Raw genomic sequence first — 14,800 nt, forward strand, 5'->3', positions numbered from 1 at the left:
CCAGGACCAAGGCTTTGAAGAGTCTGACCAGCAAGTTGGAAGAGGCAAGTGTCATTGAGCATTTTGATCCTAGTTTTCAAATGAGTTTTTTATTTCAAACTTGCATGCTATTAATTTTGAATCCCATTTACTTATAGTACCATGTTCCATATATTCCTTGTTACCTAGTTGTCAGTAGTGGTTTATGGGTAGTTTATGCTTAGCTTTGCACAAGGGTATGAATAGGTTATTAGTTAAACATGACTAATGAATTATGCCACTATGAATTGGGAATTATGGTAAGTTGTGTGTCAATATGGAACTTAGGGATGTCAAGCACAATGTTGGTTGATGATGGTGGGTGAGGCACAAGTGTGTGAAACACTTTGGTGGGTGGTAGTGTTTGCTCGGTGTCCTAAGGATCGGTTGGTGGAGTGACAACCCAAGAATTATCGTCCATCCATGAGGCTTATATGGGTATAGCCTGGCTTAGTAATTAGCGGAACCTCAGCATACAATGAACCACTAGTGGTGTAGTGGAAGGGAAGAGTGATTCTTTCTGCATGAGGGGGCTTCTGGGTGGTGTAACTCCACTTTGATGGCGGTGAAAACTTAGTGGGCTTATTCTTGTTGGAGGATGCTTTGTAACAGCCTTGTAGTGATCTCCGGGTGACACACCACTAGCATGTGTTAAGTGTTTATGCAATACGACAACAAGGAAATCACGACTCATGGAAAAAGCTGGACAACCTCTACAAAGTGTACAATCTGATATATCAACCGTGCTCACAGTCATGAGAGACTTGGATCCTCACATGATTAGTTGGTTTGGTTTAGTTGTTTTGGTTGGTTACCTATGAAGGGTGAATGTCAGAAGATGGTTCTTGGTTACCTGTGATGGGTATCAAGTTGGTTGGTTTGGGAACCTAATGTGGAATTCAGGTAGTTGGGAAACATGTGGAGATATTTCTATGAGTTGAGAGTTTAGTAATGGTTCACATAAATAAATAGGTTGCTTTTATAATTCTTTTTATGATAGCATAGTTGGTATTTATGCAAATTTACCTGTTATAGCCTATTCTATTAATCAAGCTTACATGTCATATATTTCTCACACTTGTGGAGTACGATATGTACTCACACTTACTATTTCCATCCAAATGTGCATCAAACCGTTGTTCAGACAATGGAGACATTGAAGGAGAACCAGCCTTCTACATCGATGAAGATGAAGATTGCTAGGCTGGTGGATCCCACGGTCAATTGCATTTCGTAGATGGGAGCTTCACTGTGTTTAGTTTGTGTGCTTTAGTTAAAGACTTTGAGATCTATCTATTTTGTTTTAAGTTAATCGTTGTAATAATGGTACTATATGTGATACAATGATGAAGTCGCTGCATGTATGAGTCTTGATCCTGGCATACATGTTGTTTGTATCTGGTTTTGTCCCTTTATAAAATCGGGTGTGACACATTATCCACGTCCTTTTAACGTATTACCTTACACTATAGGAGACATGAAGATGGCCGCTGTGCAATGTTTGAAAACACCTGCTAGATAACAGGTGGGTCATCCCTTACAACCCTTACCTTCTACGACTATTCAATTGCCACATCAATGTTGAGGCGTGCTCGAGCATAAAGGTTGTTAAATATCTATTCAAGTACATATACAAGGGCTAGGACCGGGCCTCTGTGACTGTGAGTGAGGCTGACAAGGCAGACAACAATGGCAACATTCATTAGATCAGGCAGTATAGGGACGCGAGGTGGGTGAGCCCTCTAGAAGTCTTGAAGAGGATATACGGCTTTGAATTGAGCAAGAACTTGCCACTTGTTATGCAGCTGCAACTTCATCTCCCAAACATGCACATGGTTTTGTTTCAAGAGGGCCAAGATATTTGACAAGTTGTAAACCGTGAAGGTGCTAAGAATCAATGCTGACAAAGTAATTTGAGGTGAACAAATTACATGAGAATGCTTAGGGTATCTTGTACTGGGATTTCCCCGAGTTGTATACTCGGTAGAAAAGCAAGAAAAAATTCTAGCATAGAAGGGTGTAAGAAATAGGTGGACAGGTTGGTGGAATCATCCGACCGAGGGGGAACGTTACTATCTTCAGGTTCTTCTAAACCACGTGTCTGGTGCCACTTCCTACGATGACCTAAGGATGGTTGACGGTGAGATCCTACCGACCTTTCGTGAAGTTGCAGAAAGAAGGGGCTTGATCAAAGCAGACAACACAGTGGACGAGTGTCTTATGGAAGCTGAGTTGTTCCAGATGCCACCATTACTCTGATGGCTCTTTGCAACAATATTGGTATTCTGTGAGCTCAGTGACATGCAAGGACTCTAGCAAAAGCACTTAGAGGCAATGTCAGAGGACTATTGCTGCAATAATCTATGCACAATCGCTGTAGAATAGATGGTTTTGACAGATATTAGGAATATGCTACAGTCAATGGAGAAGGACATAAGGTCGTTCCCTCTTCCTGAGATCGACGAGGCATATGACATGGCTAATGGTGTGCCCAGGGAGATATTCGAGGACTCGACCATCGAGCTCAATGTTGAGGACGCAACTCTGTCGAACTCCCTCAACACCGAGCAAAGGGCCGCCTACGCTGAGATTCTATCTGCTGTTGACAGCGATGAGGGCAGCGTGTTGGACCTAGAGGCACCGGGAAGACTTTTCTGTACAAGGCGTTGCTCGCAACGATACACGGGCATAATAAGATTGCTGCAGCAATAGCTACGTCTGGTGTTGCAGCTTCCATAATGCCTGGAGGAAGAATTGTGCACTCGCGTTTCAAGATACCGTTGAGTATTGATGATGGTGTGTTCTGTAGCTTCACGAAATAGAGTGGGGCTGCCAAGCTTCTACGGACGGCTTCACTCGTTATTTGGGATGAAGCCTCCATGACTAAGAGAGAGGCGGTGGAGGTGCTAGACAATAGCATGCATGACATAATGAGCCGACCAGAACTGACGTTCGGTGGGAAGACAATTGTGTTTGGTGGAGATTTTAGGCAAGTCCTCCCTGTTGTCTGAAAGGGGTCAAAGGCTCAGATAATTGATGCGTCGCTACGTAGGTCGTACCTATGGGATTGCATGCGTCACCTAAAGCTTGTACGTAACATGAGGGCATAGAGCGACACGTGGTTTGCAGAATACGTACTGTGCATTCGTGGTGGCACTGAGGATGCCAATGGTGATGGCTACGTGCATCTTCTTGATGAGATATGCATGTCGTATACAGGGAAGAACACTGACCTTGATAAACTAATAGAGTACATTTTTCCAAGGCCCAATGATAATATGTCAGATCCTAACTACATCACCTCGAGAGCCATCTTGTCCATGCGGAATGATTATGTGGATAGGAGTAACATGAAGATGATTAGACGCATTCGAGGGGATGAGATGGTGTATCATAGCTATGATCGTACGAAGACGATCCCCATAACTATTATCCCCTTGAGTTCCTTAACTCGTTGACCCCTAACGGTTGCCTCCACATGTGTTGAAGCTCAAGATTAACTATCATATCATATTGCTTAGGAATATTGACCCCATGAACAGGCTTTGCAATGGTACGAGGCTAGTGGTCCGGGGATTCCAGAGAAATACCATCGATGCAGAGATTATGTTGGGCCAACATGCTGGAAAGAGAACTTTTCTGCCTCGGATCCCCATGTGCCCCTCTGATGATGAGATGTTCCCTTTTTAATTCAAGAGGAAGCATTTTCCTGTTAGGCTCAGCTTTGCCATGACGGTCAATAAGGTACAGGGGCAGACTATCCCCAATATCTGTATTTACCTGCCTGAGCCGGTGTTCTCTCACGGTTAGTTGTACGTTGCGCTATCTAGAGTCACTGCCAGAGCGAACGTCAGGGTCCTTGCCCTCCCATCTGATGACAAGAAAAGGAAGTGCTCAAAACAAAGTGGTACGTACACGAGGAACATTGTCTACATAGGGGTCCTTACGTTATAGGTGAGGTATTCTGACATATTTGTCATTTATACTCTACATAATCATGATTTGATTTTTTTTAATTCTATCCATCTAATTTTAGTTATTTTCATTTGTGCAGGTCAGCTCCCTTGCAGGTTTAGCACACTTGATAGGGTTTGTTTAGCCATCAGAAGATTGTTATACAAATATTTTTTTATCCTGCTTTGATACTGGAAGTATACAAGAGAATAATTTTGTCTGATCCCACACTGGTAGCTAAATTCATTGCTTGTTGGAATTCCTGATATTTAGTGATCACTGTTCAGGTATTGCAATGAGATCTTCAACGGTTGCGCGTCCAATTATATCAATCTCGATTAGAGGTTTGAGTTTGAGCGTGATTTGATGTTTGCAATGAGATCTTCCATGGACCTCTGGTTGATGTTTGCGGACCCAATGATGATGTACTCGTCATCAACTGGAATCAAACAAGAGATGTCACTAGCTTGATTGATATTTGACATCTTTCAAGCAAAACAAGAGAACAATTTAAGCAGACATTTAGATGCTTCGTGGTTTGCTATCAAGAGTAACCATCTAACATATAGTGCCTCCATTTCATATTTTGTTCATTGTAGAAGAGTATGAAACCATTGATGAAAATAGAATTGTAGCAGCCTAAGAAAATTTCTTTCTGAAATATTTATGCTTTAAGTTGATTTAGTTGCTCTTCAAAATAGTTCTATGTTTAATGGAAATAATCACATGCTCCCAGTATATGTACAGCAGAATGTATGCTTTGTAAGCACATAAAACATGCTCTTAAAACAAGCACTTAAAAGCATGTAGTGCTTCCTTCCCATGGTCTGCCTCCATTTTGCTCCCCGCGCTGACATATGATCCTGGCACCCATCCGTCCCCCTCCCGAGCCGCACACCTCGAACCCATGCACCCAATCCAATGCAAATGCCCGCCGCCACCGCCCACACAACCCGCCGCCTGAATCTCTCCCTCCTCGCCGACCATTGTGCCACCCCTTGCGCGCTGGCTTGTGTCCACACAGTGATGCTCATCTCCGGCCCTGCCAGATCCGGCTTCCCCAAGGTCGGGAGCGGTCCACGTGTATTACGTCACTTTTGTTTGACAAATTGTTAGTGCCTGTTGCAACACACGGGCAAATAATCTATTTTTGTTTAACAAATTTTTGGCACCCATTGCGACGCACGGGCAGAAAACTAGTAACTTATAAATATCCCCTTTATATATATACACGTGTACATATATAGACTCTCACATATATATGCATATGTATGTATATGTATATATATATTTAGGTTTTTTATTTTAGTTTTGCAAAAGTTTATTTCTTTTATAAAATAATTTTATTTCTTTTTGTTCAATATTTTTGGGCTGTTGCATCATGGTTGGACTCCGTATTGTGCACGGCCGTGCTCTTGGAGGCTCGCCGACGCGGTTGGCTGCTCAGTCTCGTCATGCCGACGCTGCTGTTTGGCTTTGCGTCCTCGCCATTCGGTACCGTCATGGTTGTGCACGATTTTCCAGGTGGTGGTGAGGTGCGGGCGTCACGGTCCTCCATTCGGGCCGCTGTTGCTCTCGGCCAGTGGTCTCTGCTACACGATGTCTTGCGGGCAAACTTGTCTAGCGGCTGTTTGTGCAGTGGTTGAGCTGTTGTGTGTGCCGTTCGCTGCGCCTTCTGCTTGTGCACTCGCTCGGTGTGGTTTGGGCCATGGCCTCGGCTTGCCATGCGCTGTGGTGTCCTCTGTGTTCCTCCCTGGCCCGATGTTGGGGCCCTTGTTTTGTAACTGCTGTCGTGCTGCTCCTCGAATGTCAATTGTAGTGTGCTCTGCTGTTGACACATTGGCACTATATCTCTGAAAGCATTCACTCTTTGACCTCGGTTTAGAGGGGGTTTCTCTATTTTCTAGGACAGTGTATTCACGTACCTTCCCGTTGGCTTCTACATTGGAAAGTTAGACCATTCTTGTTGCCTTTTAAGATTAGCTTGCAATTTTTCTATATCAAGTGCCTAATAATCTGGGTACTGATATTAAGAAGAATTGCATGTTATTTCGGTGGGTTTGTTATGCTCGATGACTGTAGCAGACTTGGGGAGATTGGTTTGTCAATACAATACTCGTTATAGAGTGTAGTTGTGTAGAATTTTATATTCTGGTATCTTATCTTGTTTATTTGTTGACAATTAATCTTGTTATGTCTGTTATACTAGACTGTTTAAAATAAGCTGATAGTTTAATTGTTAGATAATCAAGACATTGAATTTGTTAATTGCAGTCTAGAACACTAATTTGTTATTATCACACTAATTGATGATCGGTTTTAGCCATTAGTGTTAGATAGTTTTTATTTCGGTAACCACACTACGAGCTCACTAAATAACTTAACATGTGTTCATATGTTTCTTTTGCTATCTCACTTTTTATTGTCTATTGCCATATATGACATCCTTATGAATTTGAGTAGCAATTTTATTGCTTTATGTTGTTTTAAAAGGCACATGTTCATGTATGTGTGCTTATATTCTAGTTGTGAAGCTTTGATTATCATGCTTAAATTCAAAATCAGTTTAATTAGAAAGTTGCTAAAATATACTTAGAAACAACACAGACTTCTCCTGATTTACAAGGTCCAAAAACAACTTTTAAAATCAAGTAAAAATAAAAGGATATAGAGTTTGGATCTGGTGGGAGATTTTTATCGAATTTTGCTCTTAGTTTTGTCCACCACTACAGAATCAGTGAAAGTGGATGGAGTATCACAGACGGTTCCTTAGGACATATCACTGACAAAATACCCACAGACCATTGCTAAGATAGATGTGCCTATAACATGACCACCGTTTAGGTGTGTGCCAAAACTCACAGGTGAGTTTTACAAATCTGTCTGTTTCCATCATATAAACATACACGAAGTTTAAAAAAACTTTATATCATAGATAGTTTCTTTTAAGATTTATTTGTGTCTGTATGATAGACACAGATGGATTTTTTGAAAACCGTATATAGTTACTGACCCAGGTACTATTTTAAATTTGACCCCTCGATCTCTACTTCACATTACCCCCATATACATAGTAAAACGACGTGAAGTTCATCTCCCTTACTCTCCTCGGTGCCATCCAATCCCCTTCCTAACGGTTTATAGAGTTTGTTTTGGCGAGGGAGGTTCGAGATCTGGGCTCCGAATCCCCTTCCCTGCACTGAAGTGAGTAGGGTTTACATCACGATTCTGTTAGGGTTTGATTTGATCTATGTACTGAGTGTAATATTGTGTTTGTGTATCCTAGATCTACAATAGAATGGCTTTGTTTACTACTATCAAGTGTTGGAAGGATGGAGTTGTTTCTGTGGCTGCTTTAACGGTCCGGATGCTTGGTGTCTATTTCGGTCATGTGGAATATGTGTTCTTCATTGTTGTAAAGGGTACCACCATAGACCCAGTTTATGATGTGAATCATGTTCTATTGTCTTTTATTCCTGTTGGAAATTTTTTTATTGGTGCTAATCATAATTGAGACATTTTCGTGAACTGCAAGACTACTTTGAATCATTATCTCTTACTTAACAAGAGCAAGAGATTTGAAGCAATGTGGTTTTGTTCTTGCGCATGACTGAGTTAGTGAGGATGGAGCCTGATCTGGATGACAGTGAGATGATGATTGAAGACAATACTTTTGCTAAGATTATGGTGAAACACAAGCAGCATCAATGATGTCAATCATCTCATCCTTCAGGAAGACGGCGTCAATGATGCCAATCATCTCATCCTTCTAGAAGACCAGATGATATAATTAGGGATTATATATAGATTTATATTCTAAACAATGTGTGCTGTAGAGGTTGTCTATATAGAACAATGTGTTCTTATGTGTTATATATCTATATTCTTATGTCTTATATAATATATGATGCTCTTATGTATATGTGTGTGATGTTTTTTTTTGTTTAATGTATATTTCTATATAATGTATGCTATATCATGAAGGCATCCAGAAAGCAAAATAGGTTCTCAGAGGGGAAAAGGTCACATAGACAGTTTTTAGAAAGAAATCAATCTGTGACACTTTATATAGACGAGTTTCAACAAAAATCATATGTGACCCTTAATACGCACAAATGGTTTTTCAGAACAATTTGTGTGTGTATTGTGAAACTAACATGTGTGTAGCTAATATTACAAATGCAGGTCTTATTTAGACCTGTCTGTGTGTAGCTCTATTACAGATAGAGTTATAACCATCTGTAACAAGTTCGATATTATAGACACTATTGCAGAGACGGAACTCATAATTGTATGTGATTGGGTTTAAAATCCATTTATGATAACTTATTCTGAGGTAGTGATTGTGTTTTCTATCTCTTTTGAGGCATGGGCTTAGATCTAGTTGGTTGATTGAGGATTTTGCACTATTCGTCCTCGAGGATGATGCATTTGTAATCTGTGTCTTTCTGGCAGATGTGTACACAAACCTCTATGAGCATGGAATCTATTCTGCATATGACTCTGGATTATATTTATCTTATTACTTAGTACGTGTGCATATGTAATACATGTGGAATCATTAATGTTACGACCGAAGCTCAAAATTTATATTAAACTCAAGATATAACAATTGAATGCCCATTAAGCCAAAAAGAAAAATAGTTTCTATCACATTATTTTTTTCATGGAAAATTGGTTTATCTACAACTTCCGTTTATATTGTTTTGATCATTTTCGTTCCCTATTCCCATTAAAAAGAAAGAAAGAAATAAGAGAGGTTCCACATGATAGGTGACTAATTTTCTTCTTTTTTTTACAGTCGGTCATCCTTCAACCTTGGATCCAATATCCCACCGATTGACTCTCACCTTTGGCTCATCTCTTCCTTGCAGCTCTTTCTTCTTCCTCACACAGATGCAACATACTTCCCAGACCCGCCAGCCTCCTCTATCTTCGGCAGCACTCCCGCCACCAGATCCGTGTCCATCACTCCTGTCGCACAAAGCTGGTGTCATCATCGCACCAGCTCCAAGCTTTCTAATGAGGTGTTCCTCCATTTCCCATGGCTCGTGGAGTCCCAACTACCTTGCTGCCTATGTCCGCAACAACCGCCAGGCTACCCTACTGTCTCGAGTATCCCTCTATAGAAAATATGAATAAAAAAAATTTTCAAGATAAAGTTGGAATTGCTTCTAAAGATAATATTGCAAGATGTGAAAAAAAAGCCACTTAAAAGTACAAAAAGCAACTGGTGAATATATTTGTCCATGTCGATGCATATGTCTTCCATGAATTTTCATAAAGTTATACATAGCCAAAACTTAAAATTTTGCTTGTGTGCATGATAGCCAAAACTAATTTGCATGATAGTGATAAAACCATATAAATTATCGAAAAGCATAACTAACTAATGCAAATAAGTCTAACAAATAACCAGGCTGCAACCAATGGCCCAATCCAAAGAATCCAAGAAGAAACTAATTAAAGTAAAATTATGTGACAAAGTAAAAATATGAGTAAATCAGGGGAATTTGTATTTTCAGTGTAAGATGAAATTTGCATGGTCTATATACAGGCAGTGATAAACTACACGAATATAGCAGGTTCGTGCATTTCATGTTTGGAGTATGCAGCAAATGGACTCCATATATACAGAAATAACACAAGATAGTCAGCGTGCACGTGTAATTAATAATGTTACGACAAAAAAACATGTATATGAAATCAGTAACAATACAACAAGAGTCAGTTTTAAACAAACTACAGTATAGAAGTTTATGGTCATCTATTATATTATTTAAGAAAACTACGGTATAGAAATTTATGGTCACCTATTATAATTGTACAAAACTAAAGTCAAATAACCAATATGATTATGTATTTTTTAGCATGCTAACATATACTTAGATGGTTTTAAAATATATAAAGGAGAAATAAATGGTACAATAGTCATGAGCAAAAATTATAGCATAACTATCTCTCATTCTGAAACATACACTATCTAATGCATTTAACAAATTATTTAAGTGGTGCTATGCATGTGCAACAGACAAATTTGTGTTTTGTTATAATACATAACATTACTTTTTTGATGTCTTATATAATTTTTAATCGGTCCGAAGGATTTTTTTCCTACAATTGCTTGAAAGGAATAAAAAATTCGATGTATGGGGGAGACGCCCCACCAAATTTTTTATAAGAAGGTGTGATGCCCGGATTTGAGCTCGGGAGGGTGAGGCCATAGCGTACGCTCCTCAAAGATATATGTTTACAGATTTTTGTCGTGTCATTTGCATGCAAATTGATTGCTGCTAGCTGCTACCTAATGAACCACCCAGAAACTCAAGCAAATGAAAACCTCCACATAACTAGAGAACTGAAGAAACTAGTTGTACCTATGTGCAACAAGTCCTCTTGTCCATGCAAAGATTGAGGCAATGCTGTTGGTACTGGTGTCACCTCCTTTTCTGGTGAACACGATAATGACTGGTAACAGTACAATGGGCAGCTTCAGCTTCGATGGTCTTTCTATCAGGGCACACCTGGGACATGGTTTGATGGGGTCGGGTGTCCGATCTTTTGAAAATTAATATAATAAGTTAATTTAGTGAAGCTTTAATGTTGATAATTCAAAGACTCTGACAGAACAGATAAAAACTCTCACAACCACTATATCACTACTCTATAGTTATCAACCTCATCAAGAAGACATTTCTTGCAAGCAAATCAAGAACATAAGTAAGACCGTGTACATGCAATCTAAATATTGCTGATTACCAATAAAGTACTCGAGTTGAGGTTCTACAAACCGATATATTACGAAACTATCTAATACAGAATAATCTAAGTACAACCCGAGCCTAAACTACGACGGATACTGTATATATATAGGAGAATCTTAGAAGGTTGACCTAGGGTTATACAGCCAGGGATAGAGGCATACACAACCTGAACTCTGATCCCGATACAAATAGTGACACATCACCTTATTTCATCGACTTTAACTAAGCTATAAGGAATATTTAGTCGAGACTAGATCCATTGAAAAAGACTCATCATAAGCTTTCCAACAAATCCAAGAACGTCTCAAACGCACTTCGTGTGTGAGAGTTATGCATGTTCTACTTACATGATATCCTAGAACTCCGAATAAAATTTGAAGTTTGACTAGAGCGCGACTTGTCCTTTGAGTGAAGATGTCCTTCGAGTGATAAAGCCTAGATGAGCTTGTAATGTATCGCTATATATTCCTAAGTATTAAAATATCACAAGAATTTAGTAGTAATCCATCTAAGAAAGTATGAACAATGAGTAACGAGTTCATCTGGCAGTTTAAGTATCATGCACGTACTCTTGTAATTGGCCCTTATAGGATTTAAGGATTATTAGCGGTGTTTCTTGTATCCAAAGGAGTGATATCCTCATCATAGTTACATGAACCAATTAGCATTACTATGAATTACAAAAGTTACAGTTCTTCTCAAACCACAATTACGTGCTTAATCAAGCAACATCGAGGTAAAATGGACTCGTTTTGTTAGTATTTGACCAAATCAGAAACAACATGGCTGATTAGACATTTATCATGACTAAGTAGTGAAACAAAGTTAGTCACGTACCAATACTAATGTCATCTAACCCAATTATCCAAAACCTGCAATTCTAAAAATCAGACAGTTAACAGCACCTGTTAACCTCAAGCAAGCAGAAAACATTACTCATAACTTGAGTACAGATTGTAAAAGCTGGCATCAGGCAGATTAAAACCTTGAGCTAAGAAATTATATTGCACGTCTCCATCATAATTCTTGCAAACCCATACATACCCTTCTTCACTCTTAAGCGCGTACGCTACCATGTCATCAATAAGGCGGTGCTCATACCTAACAGGGTTCAGGACCAAAATATACACTGATGAGAAAAAAGGCCACGTGGCTCAAGGACCATGTTAATCGCGTACGCTACCATGCCATCAGTGTTGTACAAGGACAGGGCAACACCTCCAGCACTAGTGAAGTTGAACACCTCCAGCTCAACTTGCTCTTCTTTTCCCTCTATCAGTACCCAAAGACAATGAACAAAGGAGAAGAGGTCAACTTGTTCACATGAAATGCTCAACATAATACAAAAAAAGGTGGCATAGGAGTTGCAATTGCAATTAGAAACTTTATTTGCGAAAGCATTTCAGTGGTTATTTAACATTACGTATGTAGACATACCAAAAACTAATTTAAGCGTGCCAGGTCCCTTGATAACTGCATCAGTTGCCCGGTACTGATCACCGAATGCATGCCTGCCAAGGCAAATGGGCTTCTTCCAACCTGAATTTAGCTACAGTTTGGTTAAGCAGAACAAAATTACAGAAAGGATGACTAATTTGTTTTTGTCTTCAATACCTGGAACAAGCCATGGGATGTTTATGCAGATAATTGGCTCTCTAAACATAGTGCCTAAAGGTAGTCAGCAAGGAACAAAAGCGTCAGTATCGAGAATTCTGGAGCAGACTACACCTACAACAGCAGCTTACCATTAAGAATGTTCCTTATTGTGCCATTTGGGCTCTTCCACATGGCCTTCAAGTTGAACTCCTTAACCCTTGCTTCATACGTAAGTCAGAAATATCTGAAAACCATTTTCAGCAAATGTCACCTGGTACAAAAAGCAAATGTACCAGGTGTGAGTTTTTTTTTTTTTTTTTTTGGGGAAACAGTAGGAGAAACACCCACTATGGTAAATATATTAATAAATAAACAGGAAACTGTACAAGGAAAAACAAGAATTGTATAAGGAAAACACAAAGAAAAAGAGAGGGAGGGAGAAGGAAGAGTTAAAGAAGCACATAAAGCCAAGAAGAGACCAGGGATCTCAAAGACACAGATATCCTAAGAGATTGTAAGGACACCTCCTTTGCAAAGTTAGCTTTCCATCTACTAACAGAAGGATTAATATTCCTGAAAATAAACTCATTTCTTTGCTTCTAGCTAGTCCAGGAAGAGATGATGAAGATCTCCAAGAAGAAAGGCTAATGAAACTCCATTTTTGCCTTATGTAGCATTGGGGAGAATTGAAGATGTTGATCCCAAGTGATACTGATGAAACTCCAACATCTGGAGGCCAAAGGGCAGTCAAAGAAGGGATGGAACGAAGGCTGTCTCTTCTACCCTGCTATTGCAGAGCACACAGTTATAGTCATATCCTTCAATTCTAAGTCTTTTTCTCTTGAGAAGATTTCTAGTATTCAGTCTATCCATGAGCAGGAGCCAAGCAAAGACTTTCAGCTTTATAATGCATTTAGATTTCTAGATCCATCTGGAAGGATCTGGAGGTTGTATCCCACTAAGAGGGAGCTTGTAAAACTTGCTTGTTGTGTAAACACTTGTACCCCAAATATAGTGACATACATTTGAGAGATTGTGATTGTCCTGTATAGAGTCCATTTTTGCTGTAAGGATTGAAAATTTCTAGAAAGCTTGCTCTGACAGAGGGGTGTGGAAATGGTTGAGGACTGTCATATCCTCTCAGAATTCTGCTATAGAACTGTTTTCATTCTTTGCATATGAAAAAAAGCCTAGGATGCTGATCTCTGAGAAGAGAATCACTCCAGACATCATTCCAGAGAAAAACTGTATCACCACTTCCCACAAAACAACAAGCAGTACCCCTAAAGTGATCCAAAGATTTTAAAATATCTTTCCACCAGAAAGACCCTCTACCAAGATATAAGGAACTTGACGATTAGAGTAGTAAGAATCCCATATCAAATGAACCACCCAAGAAAAATCATATTTGTTATCGAACTTGTGTAAATGTTTGACCAGCAGAGCTTCATTCTGTATTTTGAAATCGATTACCCCCAATCCTCCTTTCATTTTTTGTCTACAAACTTTCTCTCATGCCACCAAGCTTTTTTCTTTTTTGATGAATTAATGTCAGCTCCTCTCCAAAGACAATTTTTTTCTAGCTCTATCTATGGTTTGGATCCCAATTGAGGGAAGCCTGAGAGTGCACATTGTGTAGGTCCGCAAAGCAGAAAGGATTAAGTTAATGTTGGGGAATGATCTTACGCGCCCCTTCGGATCCTGAGGCGAAGTCCACTGGTGCCTGATCAATGATGAATAATACAGTTGGAGTACAGGCGAAGCCTCTGGCGGGCTTTCGCATGGAGACTGAAGGACGACCCGCGACGCCAAGTATCAATGCAGGCAAAGCCTTTGGCAGGACTTCGGCAGAGACTAAAGGGTGACTCGGGACACAGTACTGAGGCTGGTCGAAGGTGCCTTGAGAGCCTGTATAGTGGTTTGGGGTATAATTGTAAATGTGCAAATGTACTCAATGGTACCAAAATGCCCCCAAATATGTCGAGAATGTGATAGTTAGAGGGGTAACATTGTAAATTATGGTACATAGCGGTTGAGTACGGGCTATAAATAGGCCAACACTATAACTGATGGGATAGAGAACAATTAGTTTACGCATCTCCCCATAAACACGTGTTGCATCTCGCCGCCTTTGGCTCCTTCTCTCTCTGGGCCGAAGCTTCCCCTTGTTTGGTGACTTCGATTACCAATAGTTAGCGCCATCCGTGGGGATTGAACAATCCGAAGCCATGGCACCTAAAAAGAAGACAAAGCCACTCGGTATATTCGACTCAGCGATATTGCCGAAACAGCTAATCCCAGCAGGGGTTTCAGCGGACGCACTCCGGAGCTGTTGGAGCCGGTAAACACTTCGACCTGTGGAACTGACGGCAGGTAACAAGGACACAATGATGTGGATGAGGTGCCCCTAGAGGACGGAGATCGTCACGAAACAACTCTCCAAGAAGATGCAGCAGTAGTAGCAATGC

The 14,800-nt window shown here is 40.0% G+C and overlaps 1 pseudogene; it reads right to left on the reverse strand.

The window, feature by feature from the left end:
• Window positions 1–10,339: 10,339 nt before the first annotated feature.
• LOC133927998 (isocitrate dehydrogenase [NADP]-like) lies at window positions 10,340–14,534 on the reverse strand (annotated as a pseudogene).
• Window positions 14,535–14,800: the final 266 nt, after the last annotated feature.

This window comes from Phragmites australis, chromosome 9, assembly GCF_958298935.1.
Source record: "Phragmites australis chromosome 9, lpPhrAust1.1, whole genome shotgun sequence".
Taxonomy (NCBI): Eukaryota; Viridiplantae; Streptophyta; class Magnoliopsida; order Poales; family Poaceae; genus Phragmites; species Phragmites australis.